The 25,264-nt window shown below is 38.6% G+C and overlaps 1 protein-coding gene across 2 annotated transcripts in view; it reads left to right on the top strand.

Moving 5' to 3' along the window:
- MEI4 (meiotic double-stranded break formation protein 4) overlaps nt 1-25,264 on the top strand; it is a 210,153-nt gene that overhangs the window by 14,166 nt on the left and 170,723 nt on the right. Inside the window, exon 2 of one of the 2 annotated variants that reach the window (XM_021092267.1) lies at nt 5,656-5,801. The exons of the other annotated variant lie outside the window; for it this stretch is intronic. The gene's annotated coding sequence lies outside the window, so the exon portion shown is untranslated. The remainder of the gene's footprint in view (nt 1-5,655; nt 5,802-25,264) is intronic. 2 annotated transcript variants of the gene reach the window in all.

The following is a 25,264-nucleotide window of genomic DNA, read 5'->3' as shown; positions in this document are numbered from 1 at the left end:
TTGGAGGCTTCTCTCTCCTTGTCTGGCAGCCTTTCAGATGCTGTGCTCCTCTGAGGCTTCTTTCTTTAGCAGTTCCACATGTCGTCTCCAGAGCCCTCGTTATTTCAATTTCCCTTTTTGACAGTCTAGTTTAATGGGTTTTTTTCTGACAAGTTGCAGTGTACAGAGCTGGATATGGTAACGTGGCCATCGGTGCAGTAGAGAAACTTCTGGACTGAGCTTTAACACCTAGGTTAAGGTGCCAGCATTGCTGCATCCTATGTGACCTTGGGCAGGCATTGACATGGCTGAGCCTCAGACCCGAATCTGTGACACAGGCATAATGACTGCCCTAACAGCGCTATTCTGGAGAGGGGGGCAGGTAGGATGGTGTTGGCACGACTCTGTGTACCTTAGACCCTGTCCTCCTTGGCCCACTCTTTCATGCTCTCCTGCTCTCTGTAAGCATTCTGAGCTCCATCACCTCCCTCTGCATCTTTTCTCAATCAATAGTTATCTGCTGATGGAGGCCTTTCTGGACCACTGTATCTTCAATGGCAGCTAATCCCTTACCTGCGTTCTCCATCTTACCTGAAATAGTTTCCTCAACTGTGTTCATCATTTGACATGTATTTGACATTTATTTTTGTCGTGACCCAAGGAGAATGCCAAAAAAAAAAAAATCATCTATTTTAGAAGTTCCCATTATAACTCAATGGGTTAAGGACCCGATATTGTCTCTCTGAGGATGTGGGTTCCATCCCTGGCCTTGCTTAGTGAGTTAGGTCACTGCAAGCTGTGGTGTAGCTGCAGCTCTTATTTGACTCCTAGGAACATCCATATACTGCATAAAAAAAAATGTGGCCATAAAAAAAATTCGTCTATTTTCATCACTGGGCAGAACAGGTCATCAAAAAAGAAAAAATACTTGGTGAATAAATGAATAAGTTACCATCAAGTTTATGTTTCTGATGTGGTCTCACCATCCACAAGTCCAGTGAGATGCTTCTCCGTATTTTCTTTTTAGCAGAAGAGAAGTACCTCTGGTGAATTTATGAATTGGTCTTTTAATATTTCAATTTCATAAATTAATTTGTCAGTTAATTTCCTTGTGCTTCAGGGGTATTTTCTCACAGAACAGTTATTTGAGCTGGGCTCCAGGAGTGAAATATTAAAACTCTTTAAAAAATGCTACTGAAAATGAAGAAGGTGTAGTTTGTCATAGTCTTAAATTTCTTACAATTCAGGGGCACAGTTTGGTGGGTAAATGCATACAAATTTTGACTTTTTTTTTGCTTATTTATTTATTTATTGATTTTTAAATTTAATTTAATTTTGGGGGGACTATACTTGCGGCACGTGGAGATTCGCAGGCCAGGGGTTGAATTGGAGCTACAGCTGCCAGCCACACAACACCAGATTCAAGCCACGTCTGTGACCTATACCACAACTCATGGCAACACCAGATCTTTAATCCACTGAGCGATGCCGGGGGATGGAACCTCCAACCACACGGTTCCTAGTCAGATTCATTTCTGCTGCACCATGATGGGAACTCCTAATTTTAAAGTCATATCAAACCACTAAATTTCTTGATATATGTGCTCACCGTGGCTGCTCGTCGTCCCAGTTTATGATTTCTGATGGTCAATGTATCTTACAGCTACAAGACCTTTGTCTCAAGATGATCACAGCCCCCATTCATTGGCTGTTTCTGTGTTAATGTGGTTTTTGGAGTTACTGGATGAAGGGGACTTAACAGAGAAGGGGAGGCAGACATGCAAATGCATTAGGTCCCCCAGTTAGGGCCAGCATCAGGGCTCGGGTCCCAGCTTACTTCCCTCCATGAACAGAGTAGAAACTGCCTGGGTAGAGTTCTCAGGGTTGGGTTGGGAAAACCTCATTCATCTTTGTGAAAGAAGTAATGGGGTTACAGTTCCTAGGAATGCAGGACTTGGCACATTTCCAGATTCATTGCTTCTTTTGTGGTTTAGAGACTTGCACATCGAGCTCCCTGGCTGCTCAGAGACCAGCTCACTGGTCATCATAGACCTACATCTGATTGTAGCAGGTGATCTGCCTACTGGAAGGCTGAAGAGGGGAGAATTTCCTCACAGGAAAAAAAAGTCCTTGGATCTAAAGAAAAAAGTAAAAAGATCCACTTTCCTTCCCCAAGGGAATTGACTCTAAACCTATGAATTATTGACACATGCTTTTTGGTTGTTGAACGCTTGCACGTCTACCCAGATGAAATAATGCTGTCAGCAGTTTTTGCCAGGTCAAACTGTTCTGCATTTAAATCTGCAGAATCATGTTTGGTCGGAGTGCCTGAAAAATCCCATAGCTGCTTTTTTCAACTAATTTTTAATTTGCTCCTCAGTGTATTTTAATCACTGAGGAGCTTTCAGAAGAATACTATAAATCTATCACTGCTAAATACCAAAGCATTGCAAATATGAATGGCATGGGGGAATAATGACTAAATGAATGAATTGTTTATTTACATTCTATTTTAAATGGGAAGGGGAATATATTATAGAAAAATACTTATTCATGGTAGATGCATGAAAATGTCTATATAATTTTTTAATGTATATTGTAATTAAAATAATTTCACAAGGGCCGTTATGAATACATGCTCAGTATAAACTTGAATTAATGATTGCAATCATAATAGAAGCTTTTGTTAAGTAAACAAATACTCAGTCTAGGGAAGTGAACATTTGGGTACAGAATTGAATAATTGTTTTTTCTAGTTATACCTAAATTGCATTTGAATTCAGGCTAACTAATTGGGCATCAAGGAAGACACTGATCGATGTAATGGTTAAGTAAAATTGGGTAGGAGAGCACAAAATTAGGAGTTATGTGGTTTCAAGACTCACTTCTGCCCTCCACATAAATAGTAGTATGGTAGCAAAGTTCTGATAGTAGTACTAATTAGTACTAGTGACGATAGAAATAACTAACAGTCTTGAGTCCTACCATGTGCTTATTGTACTTTCTTTTTTTTGGTCTTTTTATCTTTTTAGGGCTGTACCCATGGCATGTGGAGGTTCCCAGGGTAGGGGCTGAATTGGAGCTATAGCCAATAGCTGTGGCCTAAGCCACAGCTACAGAAACGCTGGATCTGAGTCTCATCTGTGACCTACACCATAGCTCACAGCAACCCTGGATCCTTAACCCACTGAGCAAGGCCAGGGATCGAACCTGCATCCTCATGGATACTAGTCAGGTTCATTAACCACTGAGCCATGATGGGAACTCCCTTATTGTGCTTTTCAACTTTGATTTGCTTTAGTCTTTAGAACAGTCTTGTGAGAATGTTACTAATACGAATTTCGTTTTATGGCTGCGGTGAGCTTCAGAAGTTACTGTCTTTAAGAGAGCAGAGGGCAGAGCTGCAGGCCCTCTGATTCTGCTGTCTGGCCCTTAGTCCCTATGTTATCTTATTCATTTGAGAAATAGGTACCCTCTTATTCAGACCTTCTCTGAAGTGTTGGCAGAGGAGGGAAGAAAGAGAAGTCAGCGTGGTCCCTGACCCCCAGAGAACTTGATCTGACCAGAGACAAAAGACAAGCAGATGGTTATTGATTCAGAGTCAGAATCAGTGGCTCAGGTGATGATACTCCAACAGTTGTTGAGAAAAGGGAAAATGACTGTGGGCTGAAAAGATTTGGGAAGGCTTCCTGGAAGAGGTGGATTTGGCTTATCTCTTAAGAGCTGAGTAAGGTTTTGTTTTAATGGTTTTGGTTTTGTTTGTTTGTTTTTTGTCATGACACATTGCAACCTTTAATGTTCAGGTTCTGTTTAAAATTTTATGAATTGTACCCTAATAGAAGGCTAGCCTTGTTTTTCTTTAAACAGGTTTTGGACACTTTTACAGAATAGCTCAAATGTGTATATGTTTGATGGTGCAGTTCATTTGTGAAAATGGGTATAATTTATTGCTTGTGCCTTCTAAAATGTGGGAACAGATAATATTAGCTTATTAATAGTGTCTTCTGTATAGATGTGGAAGAAGGAGAATTCAGAGAGGTGTTTAGGAAGAACGGAAAGACAGTTGTAAGCCTGCAATAGAGAATAGTACTTTACAAAGACAACTTTCCACGTTTCCTGGTAACACCCACAATAGATGCTTCCTTCCTTTAACAGTTAGTTGGGTTGATCTTGACTATATTAACTCCTTGAATTCTTTATTCAAATCTCATCTTTGAATCTTTGTTTTTAAATCACATGTAAGGTTATTCAGTTATTCCAACAGAAAATAAAATCTTTAAATTACGTATAACCTTTTAAAGATATACTAAAAAAAGCAGAAAGAATTATATAAATGTCACTGCACTCAGCTTCCGACTTAAAAAACTAGATCTTTGCAAGGCAGAAAAAGACCCCTTCCTCTTCCTGGTTTCACCTTTCCTTCCTCTGAAGAAGCAGACATAGTTCTACATTGGGGATGTATTGCCCTATGCATTTCTTTGTATTTTTCCAACATGTGATTATATTTCTGAGCAATGTAGGATATTCTTTTTATTAATTCTACCATACTATATGCATTTTTAGTCCCTGTTTTTTCTTTTAATGACATCATTCATTTTGATGTGAATTGGTTTAGGTCATTTGTTTTTTATTGCTTAAAAATATTTGATTGCATAAGTAAATCACAGTTTTTTTTATATTAATATATACCTAATTGGTAATTTTTTATCACAGTGAAGTTATGAATAGTTTTGAACATGTCTCTTTGTGTATATACGTGATAGCCTTTCATATGTTTGCACACCATTTTCTTACCTTTTTTGTGACTTTTTTCAACTCTCGCCCATTTTTTCTAATGAGTCATCTTTTTTTAAATTGGTTTAGACATTTTATATGTTTTGAATATTCCCCCTTTATTGACTATATGTATTGAAAATATCTTTGTCTAGTTTGTATTTTTGGAAAAATATAAAGAACTTTTTGCTTTTTTGTGGTGCCTTTTGATGAACAGACTTAAAGTTTTCATGTAGTCAAATTTGTCTTTTTCTCTTTTGTCATTTATACCATATGTGTTTAGTTTAAGAAGTCTTCCATATTGAGAGAATTAAACTTAATTTATGAGTGTCTATCATGGCTTTGCAGAAGTGAATCTGACTAGCATCCATGAGGATGCAGGTTTGATCCCTGGGCTCGCTTAGTGGGTTAAGGATCCGGCGTTGCCATGAGCTGTGGTGCAGGTGACAGATGTGGCTCAGATCCTGAGTTGTTGTGGCTGTGGCATAGGCCGGAAGCTGCAGCTCTGATTCAACACCTAGCCTGGGAACCTCCATTTGCCATGGGTGCAGCCCTAAAATAAAAAAAATAATTAAAAGATAAATTTAATTAAAATTACTCCTTAAAATATAAAGATGAAAAGCATGATATTTTTACAAAGTTGAAAATAAAAATTGATTCACATGCAGTTATCTTTTATTAATACCAGTCTACTCAAAACAGAGCCCACTATTTTGCTGTAACTACCTATATGTACATCGTCTATTCAGACTTAGTAATTCAGTTTATAAAGTGAGAGTTTAGGGAGGGGAAGCTATGGATAAAATGTGAATATTTACAGAATTATCGGTGTATTTAGAAGTTAAAAAAATTCATTTATAGTAAGGTATTCTTTCACACACATGTATATTCCTTCCTGTACAGAAAGCTCAGTATGACCAATTCTGTTGGACCACTGCTAGCCGTAATGAAAGACGAGGCTCTGGATATGGTTTCAGTGGAGTGACCCTGAGGTGTTTTATTCTTATGGCTGTTCAGGCTTTTCTCCTTGCTTGTCATCATCTTTTTTGGTAAGTTTGATCTAGCTGCATGATGATTTAATGGTCAGTGTCCAGAATTCCTGGAGTCTTGTCTTCCCTGAAACCACTCATAAGTGTAAGATCTTATAAGGCAAGATCTTCATAAAACCCCTTGGCTTATCTTTCGGTGTGTCTTAATCTATCTATCATCATGCCTCAATTATTTATTTCCTTTTTTTATCATCACCAGTCATCATAGCCACAGTTTAACTATGAAATGGTTGTAATTATTGTAATGATTTACCATTAATAATAACAGTTAAGGAGTTCCCATCGTGGCGCAGTGGTTAACGAATCCGACTAGGAACCATGAGGTTGCGGGTTCGGTCCCTGCCCTTGCTCAGTGGGTTAACGATCCGGCGTTGCCGTGAGCTGTGGTGTAGGTTGCAGACGCGGCTCGGATCCTGCGTTGCTGTGGCTCTGGCGTAGGCCAGTGGCTCCAGCTCCAATTAGACCCCTAGCCTGGGAACCTCCATATGCCGCGGGAGCAGCCCAAGAAATAGCAACAACAACAAAAAAGACAAAAAAAAAATAATAATAACAGTTAAACTACCTCTAATTTCAGAAGAGGATGAAAACCCCCAATAAAGTCCTTAATAAGATTCCCACATGATCTTGGCATGTTTTGTCATAAAGCAGTGATGCCGTTAGATGTTGGCTGCAGTATTCTGGGCATTTTCTTTTTTAGAGACACACTGAGGATGAGTTTAAGAGCTTTTGTGTGGGGAGCCTGGAGGTTAGAATGACCTCATGGGTATTATCCCTTGTTCTCTGACTTTGATTAAATCTCTTGGATTAAATTTTGCTTTACTGTCTCTCCCTCTGACCCCTCAACCCTCCCCTCCCCCCAAAAAAATGCCCCACACATTATTATGAACTTTAAAAAAAGCATAGAATAGGAGTTCTGATTGCAGCACGGTGGAAATGAATCTGACTAGTAACCATGAGGTTTCAGGTTCGATCCCTGGCTTCTCTGTGGGTTAAGTATCTGGTATTGCCATGAGCTGTGGTGAAGGTCACAGACATGGCTTGGATCCCAAGTTGCTGTGGCTATGGCCATGGCGTAGGCTGGCAGCTGTAGCTCCAATCTGGCCCTTAGCCTGGGAACCTCCAGTGTTACAGGTGTGGCCCCAAAAAGCATTAAAAGGAAAGAATACATATAATTCCTCTTTGATCAAATTCTAATGCACTTTTGGCCCTGAGTATTGTATACACTTACAATATATTCTTTTTTCACAATATATTTGTGAAACTGAATTGCTCTTAACAAGTTGCCGTATACAACACAGAATGGTTATTAGAACGTTAATCGCATGCTTAGTTTTTGTGGCTAAAAATATAAGGTTAATTAATGGCCTTGACAGTGGCAGATTGTTTGGGCTCATGATTAAGACCTTTGCATTGTTTCAGTTCACTTGCCTGAGAAAACTCCATGAGAAATATTATGAGGTTTGTTTTAAGAGTACTGTTGATTCTGGGGATGTAATGTACAACATGGTGACTCTAGTTTAAATTATTGTGGTGTATATTTGATAGTTGCTAAGAAACATGTAGGAAATGGGCGTTAGATATTGGCTATTATCAGTTCTTGGGATGGGAGGAGTAAGAGTCTGCTTAACATGGGTGTTTAAGAAGTTGTCCATTGTGGGCTGTGATGGAGTCTCTCCTGCCATTCTAGTCGTTTAGTAAAATATGTATCATTCTAATACAAAGTGGAATTTGGACTTTTTGATATAATGGAGTACCTCTAGGTGCAGCCTGCATAGGAGGCTTGGTACTTGGGGATTTCAGGGGATAACAGCCAGATACATAGAAAAAAACACGTGTTTTGATAGCAGATGGACTGTAGGATTAAGGATGAGTTATTAAAAATATCTCTCAATTCTAGATTCTGTTCTAATGGAAAACAATATAGTAGAGAGAAGTGGAAGGTATAATTATTTTCAAGGTTATTGTGAGATGAACTCTGAAATTTCCTAAAATGGGACTTTTTTATTGTTTGTTTTGTTCTTGTTTTGGACCTATGAGTCAATGCAGATTTGGAATGGACCATTGCTTAGAGGAAGTATTTATGGACTTTTGAAAGTGGTTTTATTCCCTGGATGGAGTATGGTAGAGATGCTCAAAGTGTAGTCCTCAGACAAGCAGCATCACTATTACCTGGGACCAGGTAAGAAATGCAGATGATCAGGCCAACTGCAGACCTGTTACATCAGGAGCTGTGGTGATCCCAGGCATCTGTGTTGTAGGAGGCTCTCAGGTCATTCCAAGGCAGATTCAAGTGTGAGCACTACTGAAGTAGGATAGAGGAGGGGGAAGCACCAGTTCTGTTGTTTTGGGGACTTCTTTGCATTTGTGGCATGTCCATGGATTGCTTTTGCATCTATTGCCTTTTCTTGCTCTTCCTTTTCTCAGATGTTTTGCCCACTGTGATGGCCACATGTGATCAGACTGGAGTGCAAGTGGTTAAGTTTTTGTCCAGCCATTCCTCCTGTTCTTCCCTGGAAGGATCTGCCTTTGATCCTTCCTGCCAGGTGGAGAAACATTGTAACTGCTGGATGTTGAGGAATTTGCTTTCTCACAGGTACCCAGCAGCAGATTTTCTCTGTCTCTGGAGATCCCTCCTCTGTGGGACTGGCTCTGGCTTCTGAAGTCCAACCTCTGTCTTCTCAGTTCTCTGAAATACTCAGGCTATGTTTGGGTTCCAGCTCCTTGTCTTGTGGCCTGGAAACTGCCTTCAGGCAAGAAGCTGGTGGCAGCACCTTGTTGGTTTCTCTCCTCTAGAAAATTAGAATACTTTGTGCTTTCTGCCCAGTGTTTGAGAACTGTTGTTTTATGGGTTTTTTTGTTTGTTTGTTTGTTTTGCTGTCTAGTTGCTTAAGATGGAAGGTAAATTTGGTCCTTTTAACCTCCATCTTTGCTAGAAATCCCCTATTTTATGGAGGTAAAATTTAAATACAATGAAATGGAACATTATAAGTGTACCATTGGTGGCTCTGACACATTAACACACCTGGATATCCCACCTCATTTCAAGAGACAGAACATGACTTTGACCCTGGAAAATCCCATCATTCTTTCCAGTTAATCCCCTTTCCCATCTCCTGGAGGAAACAGTGTTATTTTTTCCACCATTGAGAAGCTTTTTCTAGAACTTCATTTACATGGAAACTTAAAGTATGTATACCTCTGTGGATCTGTGTATGTTTTTATTATTCATGCAGTATAGTGTTTTGAGATTCATTCATAGTGGTGAGTTCATCTGTAGTTCTTCTACTTTTTTTTTTTTTTTAATGGCTGCACCCATGGCGTACGGAAGCTGGCATATACAAGTATGGCAGCTACTACCTACACCACAGCCACGGTGACACTGGATCCTTAACCCACTGCACTGGGCTGGGGATTGAACCTGAACACTTGCAGAGACAAAAATGTATCCGTACTTCTGTGCCATAGTAGAAACTCCTCTATTTCTTTTTATTATATGACTGATATCTCATTGTATGGATATACCATTTGGATACTAATGAATGCATGAGCTGTATTCATTTTTTTGCTATTAATATTATTATTTTTCTCTTTTTAGGGCTGCACCCACAGCATAAGGAAGTTCCCAGGCTAGGGGGTGAATCAGAGCTGCAGCTGCAGGCCTGCACCTCAGCCACAGCAAAGAGGGATCCGAACCCTGTCTTTGACCTATACCACACCTCATGGCAACCCTGGATCTTTAACCCACTGAGCGAGGCCAGGGATTGAACCTATATCCTCAAGGATCTTTGTTGGGTTCGTTAACCACTGAGCCATGACACAAACTCCCTAATACCACATTGTTGGGATTGCTTTGTCTATATATTGTGCTGCAGTTAAGCAGTTTTATTAGTCCAGCTTTGTTCTCTTTCAATATTATTTTGGTTATTCTAGATTTTTTAATTTCAGTATAAAATTTAGAATTAATTTATCAAGTTCTACAGTGAAGGTGATTAGAAGTTTGATTTAGGATTGTTTATTCTCAGTCAATTTGAGGATAATTAAGATTTTAATAATATTAAATTTTTCAATGCATAGATATAGTATATCTCTTGATTCGGTCTTTAATTTTACTGGACAGTGTTTTATAGTTTTCAAGTAGAAGTCTTTCACATCCACTGTTAAATTTATTATTATTTTTTTTATTATTATAGCTTAAATGGATTTTTGCATATTGAACTTGTGTCCTGAGACCTAGTTAAATTCATTCATAAATTCTAGTAAATCTTTGTTCTCAGATTTCTGAGGGTTTTCTGTATATATGTATATATTTATTTATTTATTTTTTGGTAGGGGGGCTTTCACCCATGGCATATGGAGGTTCCTGGGCCAGGGATTGAATCTGAGCCACAGCTGCAACAATGCCAGTCCTTAACTCACTGCACCTGGCTGGGAATTGAACCCGTGCTGCCACAGAGACAATGTCAGATCCTTAACCTGCTGCACCACAGTGGGAAGTCCTCATGCTATACATTAATAAGTAGAATTTTACTTCTTTATTTCCAACCTATGTGTCTTCTTATTTCCTTCTGTGTTCCACTGCCTTTTATTCCCTAGTATTTAATAGAACTGAGAAGAGAAGATGTCCTTGTTGTATTTCTAGTCGTAGTGCTAAACAATTCAATGTTTCATCAAGTATAATATTTCCTGGGGATTTTTGTAGATCTTCATCACAGTAAGTTCTCTTCTGTTCTTTTGTTTGTTTATGAAGTTTCTTTTTTTTTCATTTTTTAAAAATCATGAATAAGTTGGAATTTTTAAAATGTTTCTTATGAGACTATTAATGATCCTATGTGGCATTGAAATTTGTTAATATGTTGAATGACAGTGATTGATTTTTAAATGTTAAAGTAATCTGGCATTGTTAGAAAAATTTTTCCTTGGTGATGATGATTACTCTCTTTATATGTGGCTGAGTTTAATTTGCTAGTATTGTGTAAAGGTTTTTTGAATCCGTGTTTTTTGCATATTTTGATTGGTAGTTTTTTATCATTGGGAATATTATTATAATTTTAATATAACGGTTATACCAATGTACATATCAAATTATAAAACAAGGGGAGTTCCCGTCGTGGCGCAGTGGTTAATGAATCCGACTAGGAACAATGAGGTTGCAAGTTCGATCCCTGCCCTTGCTCAGTGGGTTAACGATCCGGCGTTGCCGTGAGCTGTGGTGTAGGTCGCAGACGCAGATGCGGCTCGGATCCCGAGTTGCTGTGGCTCTGGGGTAGACTGGCAGCTACAGCTCCGATTGGACCGCTACCCTGGGAACCTCCCATATGCCTCGGGAGCTGCCCTAGAAATGGCAAAAAGACAAAACAAACAAACAAACAAAAAACAAATTATAAAACAAGTGTGGTGTTTTCTCTTTCTTCTTTTCTTCACAAAAAGAGTTCGTGAAGTTTGTTCTACCCTCCTTCCTTTAGTTTTTGAAGGGTTTCGTATATACATGGTACAATTTCTTCTTTCCTTGTTAACTAGAATCCAGTTGTGAAGCTGTTTGAATATGGGATTTTTGTATGAATGTTGGTGAGGTTTTTTTTTAAAAATTGACTTTCTTTAATAGATGTAGAGCTACCCAGAGTTCTTTGTCTTCTTTTGCCAGTGTTGGTCAGTATATCTTTTCAAGAAATATATAATAAGTTATTAAATTTATTAAATTAAATTGTTCATAATTTTGCTGTATTATTATATTTTGCTTTTTAGGGCTGCACGTGTGGCATACAGCAGTTCCTAGGCTAGGGGTCGAATCAGAGCTGCAGCTGGCAACCTGCCCCACAGCCACAGCAACGCCTGATTGTTAACCTACTGAGCGAGGGCAGTGATTGAACCAGCATCTTTCGTGGATACTAGTCAGGTTTGTTACAGCTGAGCTACAAGAACTCCCTAGAACCTTAAGAACTTATTTAAAAAAAATAAATTTCTCTTGATAAATTGTTTTAGCTTCCTCCTTCGAATTTTGATGTTATGATTTCATTATCATTCAGTTTGAAATATATTCTAATTCTATTTATAATTTTTGTCCCATATTTTATTTAGAAATGTAGTGTTTGTTTTCCATCTGTTTGAGAGATTTTCTAGAAAATTTCAAATTTGTTTTCTTGTGGTTAGTAAACACATTGTATAAGATTTCTCTCTTGAAATTTAATGAGAATTGTTTTGTCTCAGCATGTGAGCTGTCTTGCTGAATGTCCCATGTGAACTTGAAAAGAATATGCTTGCATCTGCAATTATTAGTTGTAATGTTACATAAATGCTAGTGAGTTCAAGATCGTAGGTAGTATTTTTAAAATCATTTATATAATCTTCATTTTACTCAAGGTCTAACTATTCTACCAATTACTGAAAGAAGTATGCTAAAAACTTCAGGTATGGTTGTGGATTTGGCTATCTCTGCCTTGGGTTCTTACACTTTTTGCTTCATATGTTTACAATTTCTATTATTGTTTTTATGTGCATACAGATTTAGGATTGTTAATCTTCATGATTAATTGACCATTTTAAAATAATTATGAAATGTTCCTCTGCACCTCTGATAATATTTTCTTGTCATAGTGTTTCTTTTGTGTGATAGTAACATATCCATTCCAGATCTTTTATGTTTACTATTTGCATTTTTAGTTCCTTTCAACCTTTGTCTGAAGATAGTTAATCACTTTAACTTTCAGTTTAGCCCTTCAGACACAAATCAAAGAACTTAGATAGAGTATCTAGATAAAAAGTTTTCTTCTGAGATAAATTGCCAAGTATATATGTAAATTAGTGGTCTTCCTTTATTTTCTCTATTTCAGTAAAAATAGTATGGGAATGAAACCCAAATCTTACAATTTCCTTGAGTAATTGAAAGAACAAATAGCTTTAGACAGAGAAGCCATGATGAGTTAAAGATTGGGATTTCTTTCACAGCCTGAGCTACATTGAGAAATTCTTTTGGTTTTATTAAACAAATGATTTTAATTGATTACCCTGGAGTAAGACTGAACCTTTGATGCAGCTAAGTCTAGCCTCTGTTGTTGGAATATTCCATTTATAAGATGAAATAGATTGATATTATTTTCTCTAAAAGACCTCTTTCATGGACACAGCATAGCTTGATAAGAAAAGGTTCTGATAATTCTTAGTACACATGGAATTACTCAGAAAAAAAAAAAAAAAAGATACCCATGCTACTGCTCTTCTGCTTGTACTTTCCATGGACACCAGGGTTGGGACCTGGCCATGCTGTCATCGTGAGGCTAATTTGTAGCCATCATGACATCATTTGGGTTGGTTTTCTCAGGTTAGTCAGGTGTAAATGTTAAGGAGTTCTGGTGCATAGAATAAACAGGAAGTTTGGAAAGCTTGGTGTAGTTGCCTGGGAAAATTAGACAACAGTTGTTAGGCCGCATGACTGCTGATGCTTTTGACCTTGAATGGTTCCTATTAATGAGTGGAGGTAGGTATTTTTTATTTTATTTTATTTATTTATTTATTTATTTATTTTTTTTTTGCTTTTTAGGGCCACACCCGAGGCATATGGAGGTCCCCAGGCTAGAAGTCCAGTTGGAGCTATAGCTGCCAGCACAGCCATAGCAACATCGGATCCAAGCTGCGTCTGTGACCTACACCACAGCTCACGGCAACACCAGATCCTTAACCCACTGAGTGAGGCCAGGTATTGAACCCACATCCTCATAGTTCCTAGTTGGATTCATTTTTGCTGCATCTCAACGGGAACTTCTGGAGGTAAGTATTGATTGCAATAATGAGAGGAAGGCCAAGGACCAGTTCCTGCTCCATTCCCTCACCTGGCACCCAGAGACATTTGCTTTATACCATCTTTTATTCCCTTGGAAGGTACAAGCATGCTGATCTTTTGGAATGGCCTTCTTCTTCTTCTGGTGTTCCTTAGTTGGTGAAGGGTTACAGTAGAATTCAAAGGGAGGGGGGGTAGGTAGCAGGGATCCTGAAAATTGATAGGTTCTTGGTAGAGAAAGATAGCCTCTGTGGTGTGAAAGTCAGTGTGCCTGTCACTGCCTGATTTTTGAGGATGCAAAGTAGGGAGAGTGTCTGGGCAGGAGCCAATGAGAACATAAAGTTGTAGAGGAAAGCATGAGGGCCAGTCTTGAGTCCAGCAATAGCTGTATTTCCTCTATGTTTGTTGCCTTCAGCAGGTTGAAAGGCTGGGTTTAAAGGGACAGAAGTGCAGGGAACACCTTGTGCTAGAAGATGTCTAGAATCGAAGTGCTCAATATCTGTGAACCATTCCCCACTTTGGAGGTCATTTTAGGCTAGTAAAAATTTAGAACTCTAATCTATTTTAAATGCAAATCTAAGTCGAAAGTAGTACTACCAGTAACTTCTACTTAGTAAAGCATTTACTTGTGAAATGAAGCCTTATGAGAAGTCACGAAACCTTTTCCATTGCTTTCTGAAATCTGTGGTGGTCTCCTCAGTGAGATATGAATTAGGCAGATGAGAATGGGTTACTTCTTCAGAGTCCAAAATGAGCCTTAAAAAAAATGTTTCTGTGCCGCCGCTTGTGCCTCCCTGAATTTCCATCTCAAGGCTATTCAGTAGTGAAGTCCAAGATGGCATAACATAATAATAGTTTGAAAACCCATCTTATTCCTGGTATGTCATTTACAAAAAAGAGCATCTTTGGATAGTCCTGTTTACCTTGTCCAGGGTACTCTGTGCCTCACCATGTCCTTTCGTCTTCTGTCTTCCTTGAAGCTCAGGCCCTGGCTTGGCTGATCCCAGCTGTCCTTCTCCTCCTCCTGGGATTGGCTGAACCTCTCTGAGCTGCTTCTTCTGGTGGTTTCCTTGGTTTCTGGCTTCACCTTGTAGTCTTCCTCATTTTATGACATGTAACTTTTACCAGTTCCAGAGTATAGCCTTACAGGGATTCCAGATGTGTGTGGTTTGTGGATTTGAGTGATGTAAAGTGTCAGACTTTTTATAGAGGGACATGTTTGTTTTTGTGATAAGGATTATGGCTTTATCAGTGTGTGATATACTGGTATAACTAAGCAATACCGATGATTCTTCCAATTTACTTTTTTAAAATAGGTGTTAACAGTAGTAGCAAGTTGCCTTTCCTTCTCTGGCTTCACATCCTGGAAGATGATTACTGATTATGCTGAATGTGCATGACTCCGCATTTCTGAATCAGTGTACTTTTTGCTGACTTTTAAAATGTGTGTGATGCAATTTTTTCCATGTGAAATTCTGCAGTATTCTTTGCCAGAATCTAGAGAAAATCTTCCCTGGGACAAAAAAGAGGCATTGAGGGGGCGTTCCCGTTGTGGCTCAGTGATAACAAAACTGACTAGCACCCATGAGGACGTGGGCTTGATCCCTGGCATCACCTAGTAGGTTGAGGATCTGGCGTTGCTGTGAGCTGTGGTGTAGGTTGCAGACGTGACTCAGATCTGGCATTGTTGTGGCTATGGCATAGGCCAGTGGCTACAACTCCGATCAGACCTCTAGCCTAGAAACCTCCATGTGCTTTGGGTGCGGACCTAAAAAGACAAAAAAAAAAAAAAAAAGATATATTGAGGAATCAAAAGGTGAGAGGTGGGAGGTTGCATTGAAAGAAAACAGTGTTAAGAAACTTTGTAGACAGTTAAAATCTATGTTTAGTTAACTTTTCCAACAAGAAGAAAATTATGGTATTTGGCCTGTTATGACGGGAATAAAACAGAAAGAAAAAAGCGCAAGTATCCTTTTATCTTTCTAAGCTTCTTCTTCTGCACAGGTTCTTTTCTGGGAAGGCTTTTCAAGGTCCCCTTAATAATTAAAGTGAGAGATTGGAAATCTTGAGGAACTCTTGATTCTTTTATGTAAAATTTCACGTGATATTAATCTCCTGAAGTCTTCACAGTACAGTATGTGCTGAAACTATGCCATAATTAGTGAGTCAGCTGGATCTGATGTAAAAATTGCATGTTAAGCCTTGTCCAGACTCTACTGAAACCATCTAACAAGTCTTGTAATGTCTTATGGCCCTGGTAGTGCCTGAGCTCTGCTGTCCCAGGACTGGTATTTGATAAGTGCAAATTCCGCTATGGTCCTTGCCTTCTTCCTCCTGCATTTAGGCCTGGTCTTGCCATATTCAACTCAGTCATTTAGGAAATATTCAGCCAAAATTCTTCTTTCATTATAGGAGTCACATGAAATAAAATTTGGTATTTTCCCTTATAGCTTATCCTTTAACCTAAACATGTGTGTGAAATATATATATATATATATATATATATGGTCGTTTTGTCTTTTTTTTAGGGCCACACCCATGGCATATGGAGGTTCTCAGGCTAGGGGTCCAATTGGAGCTGTAGCCACTGGCCTACACCACAGCCACAGCAATGCAAGATCCTTAACCCACTGAGCGAGGCCAGGGGTCGAACCCATGTCCTCATGGATGCTAGTCAGATTCTCTAACCACTGAGCCATGACAGGAGCTCTGTGAAATATATGTTTTATTTCTTTTACTTAAGAATTATTTTGGTGAAAGTCTAAGGGTGTGCTGGAGAAAGGGAGTGTACTTATTGGAGGTAGTTGAGGAAAGATGTGTCATAAAGTGAAGAGCAACAGATGTGACCCTGAGAATAGCTAATGAAGTTCGCCTGATCCAGTCTCCCTCCAGCACCAGTCTCCCTAGTGTGTAATTGACAAAGACTTCCTGAGAACCAGGGATAAGAGCTGGCTAAGCAGCCCTCTGTTTAGCTGGGCCTGTATTGGTATATTCACTCACGCACTCTCACTCATTCAAATACTTAGTAGGATGCCTGTATGAGCCAGTCAGCGATCATGGCATTGGGGAGACAGTGGCTAGCAGCTTGCTGTTTATCATGCTGGTAAGTTGTTCTGCCCTTTATTCCAAAATCCACTGTGTCTTTTTATTTTTTATTTTTTTAATAGCTGCACCTGCAGCATATGGAACTTCCTAGGCCAGGGATCAAATCTGAGTCACAGCTGCAACCTATGCCACAGCTGTGATGGCAGATCCTTAACCCACGGTGGCACAATGGGAACTCCTCCTTTTTTGGTTTATCATTTTTTAAAGTTTCATTGATGTGTAGCTGATTTACAATGTTGTGATAATTTCTGCTGTTCGGCAAAGTGTTTCAGTTATGCAAGTATACACATCCTTTCTCTTTCAAACTCTTTTCCCACGTCGATTATCACAGACTATTGGGTAGATTCCTCTGTGCTATATAGCAGGTCCCCAATGGCCATTCATTCCATGTACTGCACCGTGCATATGCCAATCCCAAACCCCCAGTCCATCCCACCCAGACCCCACCTCTCCCCATTGGTAACCATAAGTTTTTCAAAATCTGTGTATGAGTCTGTTTCTTTTTTTCTTTTTTGTCTTTTTAGGGACTCACCCATGGCGTATGGTTTCCCAGGCTAGGGGTCATATCAGAGCTGTAGCTGCCAGCCTACACTGCCAGCCAGATCCTAGCAGCATCTGCAACCTACACTACAGCTCAGAGCAATGACAGATCCTTAACCCACTGAGTGAGGCCAGGGATCAAACCTGCATCCTCATGGATACTAGTGAGATTCATTTCTGCTGAGCCATGATGGGAACTCTGAGTCTGTTGCTGTTGTGCAAATAATTTTATTTGTATCCTTTTTTAAAAATTTCATGTATGAGGGATATCATATGATGTTTGTCTTTCATTGTCTAATTTCACTTAGTATGATAATCTCTAGGTGCATTCATGTGGCTGCAAATGGCATTATTTCATTCTCTTTGATGGCTGAGTCCACTGTGTCTTTTGAATTAGAAGGAACACCAAAAATGTCTAATGAAGGGGCATGTGTCTGCTTCTGGACATGAAGAAATACGAAGTCCACAGGCTTGGTGTTACCAAACTGACCTTAGGTCCACTCAGCCGAGGTGAGGCAAAGCCGGTCTACTGACCTCAGGTTGTGGTGGAGGAGACTACAGTGCTGATTGCAGGGTGCCAGGCAAAGGAATGGGAGACAAGCCTCAGATCCTCAACAACTTGGTCTTTGAGTTAGGGATTTTTTTAAAGGGTAAGAACAAAAAAGCTGAAATTAATCATGATTGTATGACATTTTTGTGGCATTTCTTAATCCTTAGTTGTAGTTTCGGGGGTCAGGGTGTCTCTGGGTTATGATTCTCTGGCCGAGTGGTTCATAGCTTTGGGGCCTGTTAGGAGAAACAACCTGAATTTGTACATTAATGATGATACCTACAATAGCAGTTTTATTACCTTAGTTATTTTATAGGTAACAGCAATCTTAGTCATCTGACTCTGGTTGGTTAATGTTCAGTTAGCACAGGCTTGAGGTCATGGGATAAGAAAGGGACTAAAGATTTGGATAAAAATATTAATCATAAACTTGGTAAAGGAACTCAGTTTTAGGGCAGTTCATTGTCATTAGTTTGGGGCAGGCTGATCAGGAAGGGAGATTAGAAACCTTAGGAGGCAGAATTCTCATCCCATTGGCTGTGCTTCCTCAGTTCTGAAAGCATCTGCACAGTCAGGCCTTTCTGAGTCTGTTGAATGTGCTGTTTTTCATTACTGTCCTCTTCCTCCTCTCCTTAGCTGTCAGTTAATCAATGGTGTGTCCTATAGTCTCAGGTGATGCTGTCAATGAACCGATGGTGTGTTGTACAGTCACAGGTGATGCAGAAAAGGGGTTTGGGATCCAGGGTCTGCAGCTTCGCACATCAGTCATGAGGTGATGGGTGCAGAGCTCCGGGTCTTCACACAATACCTGTCTTGATTTTTCCCATAATCTCTGCTTTGAAGAATGTAGAATGGGGAATATTTCTGGAGAATTAGGACTTTTTTCCCTACCTTATATAGTATGTTTTGTGATGTCTATTATGGAGAACTTGGAAACTGTAGAAACGTATAAATAAAAAATTAAATCAGACATCCTCAGCTCATAGTCAATGTATTGTTTGCATTTTGGAGAATAACAGTAGTTGGTCTGTATCCCTCCTGCTTTCCCCCTTTCTTTTCTTCCCTTCCCTCTCTCCCTCCCTCCCTCCTCTATCTCTAAATCTATCAGAAATCAGTCTCTATCAGTAGACCTTTTTTTCTGATTTTACTGTTTTTTTAACTTTAAAGCTATTTATTTTTATATAATTTTAAAGATTACACTTTCTATAAATTTTTGTGCATGTCTTACACCCAATAGTTTGTACCTCCCACTCCCCTACCCATGTGGTGCCTGCCCCCCCCCAACTGGTAACTGCTGGTTTGTTCTCTGCATCTGTGTCTGCTTCTTTTTTGTTAAATTCACTAGTTTGTTATATGTTTTAGATTTCATGTATGAGTGATGTCATACAGTATTTGTCTCTATCTGACTTATTTCACTTAGCCCTCCAAGTCCATCTGTGTTTCTGCAAATGGCAAAAATTCATTCTTTTTTATGGCTGAGTAGTATTCTATTATGTATATATTACCACATCTTTATCCCTTCATCTGTTGATAGACACATAGGTAGCTTCTGTGTCTTGGAAATTGTGAATAATGCTGCTATGAATATTGGGAGTACGTAAATCTTTTCAAATTTTTGGGCAGAGATTTTTTTTTTGGCTACATTTCAGGAGTAGGACTACTGGATTGTATGGTAGTTCTATTTTTAGTTTTTTGAGAAACTGCCATACTGTTTTCCATAGTGGCTGCACCAATTTACATTCCTGCTAACAGTGTACAAGGATTCTTTTTTCTCTACATCCTTGCTATCATTTGTTGTTTGTGTTCTTTTGGATAATAGCCATTCTGACAGGTGTGAGGTGATAATATCATTGTGGTTTTGCATTTACTGTTTTATGTTTTATTCTGTAGTTAACATGATGTAGGAAGTATTTTCTCATACTTGAAAATATTTTCAAAAACATTTCCAATTCAATTATGTGACAATTTAATGCCTTTCTATTGTTATTCAAACTGGTGACAGGTTTTTTTTTTTTTTTTTTGTCATTTCTTGAAGATGAAATCTTAGAACTTGTATTGTTGGGCCAAAATGGGATAGATATTTTGAAGGTGTTAGGTACATGTTAGGAAAATAGTCTCCTGAATGGTTATTTAATTTAAATTTTCATTACTCTTATATATGAGTGATCTGGGGCTCATTACTTCATGGAATTTTCATCGGATCATGGAGATGAACTAGTTTCAAAATTCAGAATTATAGTTCAAAACAGTTTTGACAGTACAGAGAATTGGTTGGTTGACAACAGATTTAAGTGAAATAAGGGAAAATGAGGATAGCAGAAATAGGGTAGATAAAAATGACCAAAATACGATTTGCTGAGTAGCTGTTTCTGCAGGCATGCCTAAAGGAGAATAGTGGTCAGAGAGAATATGACTAGATTTTTCCATAGCCTGTGGGGACTTTGCTATGGTAAGAGCTGTTCCTAAATGCAAAAAAAAAAAAAAAAAAAAAAAAAAGACTCATTTGATCAAATGCACCATTCTAAAGACTATTACAGTTTTATATTTTAAGCTATTAAGAATGCAAAGACACTAAATACCTTCTAGGGGAACATTAAATGTTCATTTTAATTATTTACTATAATTATTCCAATATAAATTGAATTTGAAAAATAATTTTTGAAAGTTATTACTGATTTTTTTTTCTCAGTTAAGCAGAGAATATGTCTAGGAGGATCATATTTTTTGCCATGAAATTTTAGGGGAAATAGAAGTGTCTTAATTTGCAAATGGCACTTTGAGGATAGGGATTTTATGCTAAAATAAAGAAGGTATATATTTATAATACACTCATTGAAAAAAAGCATGAAGAACGAATTTAAAAGCCTGTTCTGTTTAGGTGTAGGTTGTAGTTCTGTGTGTGTTTTGAGTAGGATTTATACCATAGAAGTCTGTACCAAAGACATCTGCTAGCAAACCAAGTTACCTCCTGGCTCAGCCTTTTAAGGACTTCACGTTATCACTGCAGTGGCTCTGGTTAGAGCTGTGGCTTGGGTTCTATTCCTGGCTGAGGAACTTCTACATGCTGTGGGCACAGCCAAAAACAAACAAACAAACAAACAAAAAAGCAATAGTATTCTGTTTATTTCTGATATATTTCTTTTTGATTCAGTGTTAGAAAAGTGACACTGGGATAGTTATGATCCAGAAGGACTTTATAATTTGATCTTTCTTCTGTTGACTGATACCATGGTTTTAAGACTATTAACAAGTAACATATGATGACTTAAAAGTGAGAACCTTTCTATCACAATTTGGGATGAGTAAATGCAAACTATTACATTTAGAATAGTCAAGCCATGAAGTCCTGCTGTATAGCACAGGGAACTATATCCAGTGTCTTGAAATTTGAGATAGACCATGACAGAAGATAATATGAGAAAAAGAATATGTGTCTCTATATATGTATGTATGTATGTATATATGTATGACTGGGTACTTTGCTGTACAGCAGAAATTGGCACAACATTGTAAATCAACTTGACTTTAATTTTAAAAAATCAGAACCTTTAATTAATCAGCTTTCTTAAGTCAGTTAATTCAATATCTCTACAACAAGACAGGGAGTGTGCTTTGTTTTTATTGTCCAGAAAACTCTGTCCTCTTATGATAATAAATTATTTTCTTATTTTCGTCTATTTTTTTTTAAAGCCAGGATTCCCACCATTCATAATTGAATGTCATACTCTTTTCTAACAGGATCATTTTAAATAGGTTTCTTCTTATAATTATTACTCTTCCTGTCATTATCCATGGTCAACACTGTTGTGTGTAAGTGTAAGATTCTCTAGGGGAAGCCATCCATGTCTCTGTGCTCCCAGCACACAGTGTGCTCTCTGCCCTGCTCACAGGGTGTCTGTGCTCCCAGCACACAGTGTGCCCTCTGCTCTGAGCACAGATGGTGTCTGGCTCCCTGTCTCCCACACAGCAGATGGAAGCTCAACCAGCCAAGTGAAATGGTTGCTGCAAAAGCTATCTCTCTAATTAGTTTTTTCATTTTAACAGTATCTAGTCCTTGGTGTTTTCTACAGATGTGAAGGGGTAAAAAAATGGCAGCCGTATTCACTTTTAGAAATCTACTTTTATAATTTTTTCTGAGTATAATTTGATATATAATCAACGTAGAAAATTGGGAAAATTTAGAGAAATATGAGAAAACATCAATAATGCTATAGTGGACTTACTTCCTGTTTACATTTTTTGTATTTCATATTTTTTTTTTTACATATTTGGGATCCTTTTATACAGATAATTTAATAAAATCACTGTTTTTCTCCTTGGCATGTCATTAACACTGCCCCAAGCAAATAAAAGTATCTCTGAAAATCCAGTGCTTAATGAACATGTAACTATCATTAGTACACTGGTTACTTAACCATTTGATTGTTGGTCCGAGTTTTTTACAAATAATCTATTTATTTATTTATTTATTTTTATTTTAATGATTTTTATTTTCTTCCATTATAGCTAGTTTATAGTGTTCTGTCAGTTTTCTACTGTACAGCAAGGTGACTCAGTCACACATAAATACATACATTCTTGTCACATTATCCTCCATCATGTTCCATCAAAAGTGATATAGTTCCCTGTGCCATACAGCAGGATCTCATTGTTTATCCATTCTGAAGGCAATGGTTTGCATCTCTTAACCCCAAGTTCCCAGTCCATCCCGCTCTCTCCCTCTCCCCTTTGGCAACCACAAGTCTGTTCTCCAAATCCATGAGTTTTTTTCCTGTGGAAAGGTTCATTTCTACCACATATTAGATTCCAGATATAAGTGATATCATGTGGTATTTCTCTTTCTCTTTCTGACTTACTTCACTTAGTATGAGAGTCTCTAGTTCCATCCATGCTGCTGCAAATGGCATTATTTTGTTCTTTTTTATGGCTGAGTATATATACCGCATCTTACTAATCCAATCATCTGTCAACAGACATTTGGGTCTTTTCCATGTCTTGGCTCTTGAGACTAGTGCTGCAGTGAACATAGTGGTGCATGTGTTTTTTCAAGGAAAGTTTTGTCCAGATGTATGCTCAAGAGTGGGGTTGCTGGGTAATATGGTAGTTCTACATAGTTTTCTAAGGTACCTCCGTACTGTTCTCCACAGTGGTTGTACCAGTTTACCCACGAACAGTGCCGGGGGGGGGTTCTTTTCTCCACACCCTCTCTAGAATTTGTTATTTGTGGACTTATTAATGATGTCCATCCTGACTGGTATGAGGTGGTATTTCATGGTAGTTTTGATTTGCATTTCTCTAGTAATCAGTGACGTTGAGCATTTTTTCGTTTGCTTGTTGGCCGTCTGTATATCTTCTTTGGAGCAATATCTATTCACATTTTTTGCCCATTTTTCAATTAGGTTGTTGGTTTTTTTCCTGTTAAGTTGTATACATTGTTTATATATTTTAGAGATTAAACCCTTGTCAGATGCCTCGTTTGAAACTATTTTCTCCCATTCTGCAAGTTGTCTTTTTTTTTAAATGGTTTTATTTGCTGTGCAAAAACAAAAGCTTGTCAGTTTGATTAGGTCCCATTTGTTTATTTTTGCATTTATTTCTGTTGCCTTGGGAGACTGGCCTGAGAAAACATTTGTAAGGTTGATGTTAGAAAATGTTTGCCTATGTTCTCTTCTAGGAATTTGATTGTGTCTTGTCTTACGTTTAAGTCTTTAAGCCATTTTGAGTTTATGTTTGTGCATGGTGTGAGGATGTGTTCTAGTTTCATTGATTTTACATGTGGCTGTCCAGTTTGCCTAGCACCACTTACTGAAAAGACTGTCTTTTTCCCATTTTATATCCTTGCCTTCTTTGTCAAAGATTAATTAACCAAAGGTGTCTGGGTTTACTTCTGGGTTCTCTATTCTGTTCCATTGGTCTGTATGTCTGTTTTGGTATCAGATAAATAATCTTGTAAAGAATATTTGTACACATATTCTTGTGTTCATGGATTATAATGAAGCAGAAATATGCTGCCTGTTAGATTGCATATGTTCAGGCAGAAAGTATAGGATATCTGATATGTACTCATGTAGAGTGTGGAAACACATCAGATAATATGTAATACTGTGGTGTAGAAGGTCTATGGCCCAGGCCTTGGCAGCTAGAAGAAAATCAGGTGTCCCAACTGGGGAAATGTCAGGAGCAGAGATGTGAATGGGAAAAACTTAGCACTGTTTACATCTATTTTTTTTCCGTGCTTTTTAGGGCCACTACCATGGCATATGGAGGTTCCCAGGCTAAGGGTTGAATAGAAGCTTCACCTGCCGGCCGACACCACAGCCACCATGGGATCTGTGCTGCATCTGGGACCTACACCACAGCTCACAGAGACACCAGATCCTTAACTCACCGAGCAGGGACAGGTTTGAACCCGCATCCTCATGGATGCTAGTTGGATTCGTTTCTGCTGTACCATGACTGGAACTCCTGTGTAGTCTATTTGTATGTGTGCGATCCAACCAGAGTGGGAGAATAGCCTTGATAAACTGAATGAAATCAAGTTTGAAATGTGGAATTGGAAACTGTGGGGAGATGTGGCGCCTGAAGGTCCTGAATTTTCTGCACCGTTATACTTTTTTTTTTTTTCTCTTTAGGGCTGCATATGTGGCATATGGAAGTTCCCAGGCTAGGGATCGAATCAGAGCTGTAGTTGCTGGCCTACACCACAGCCACAGCAACACCAGATCTGAGCCACATCTGTGACCTACACCACAGCTCACAGCATTGCGCTGGATCCTTAACCCACTGAGCAAGGCCAGGGATCGAACCCCAGTCCTCATGGATGCTAGTCAGGTTCGTTAACTGCTGAGCCAAGTTATGCAGTAGTGCAACTCCTGCACTATTATACTTTTAACCATTCATAAAAACTGTCTGCATGGCACATTTTGTGTGCAAAGCCCCCCAACTCAGGGAAGCCTGGTGGAGGCCCTCAGGGGCTCATACCTCAGGAGGGGTGATGGTTTTAAGCCAGTGCAGGCAGTGGCCTATCATGTTGTCCTCGTAGTTGTCAGGCTGCAGTGCAGTGTAGGTTTGGAAAGGTATGGTCCTACTGGCAGTTGGAAATCTTTGCCGGTGCTGCTTCAGAGCAGAATCACAGCTTAAATCATGCAAATATTTAAAATTTTGTTCTCAGTATAGATTGGAGGGGCCTGGTTAGAGACATGAATAGTGGGTAAATTTCCACTAAGGTATGCAGGATTGGAAAGCTCAGGCTCCAGGACTTAGTAGAATAGATTAAAGGTGGAGAGGGGCTAAATATAAATGAAAAATTTAATGTAGTGGTTCTGAGTACACATTAAACACTTTACAAGGTATAAAAACCTCAGGCCTACCCTAGATTTGCTGAATAGAGCTTTGGAGGGGTGAGGCCACATATATATATATATATATATATATATATATATATATATATATATGTATATATATATATATATTAAAAAGCTCCCTAAGAGATTCTAA

The sequence above is a fragment of the Sus scrofa genome, chromosome 1 (genome assembly GCF_000003025.6).
Source record: "Sus scrofa isolate TJ Tabasco breed Duroc chromosome 1, Sscrofa11.1, whole genome shotgun sequence".
Taxonomy (NCBI): domain Eukaryota; kingdom Metazoa; phylum Chordata; class Mammalia; order Artiodactyla; family Suidae; genus Sus; species Sus scrofa.
Note: the sequence above shows the minus strand (reverse complement) of the source record. Positions and strands in the feature narration are given on the sequence as shown.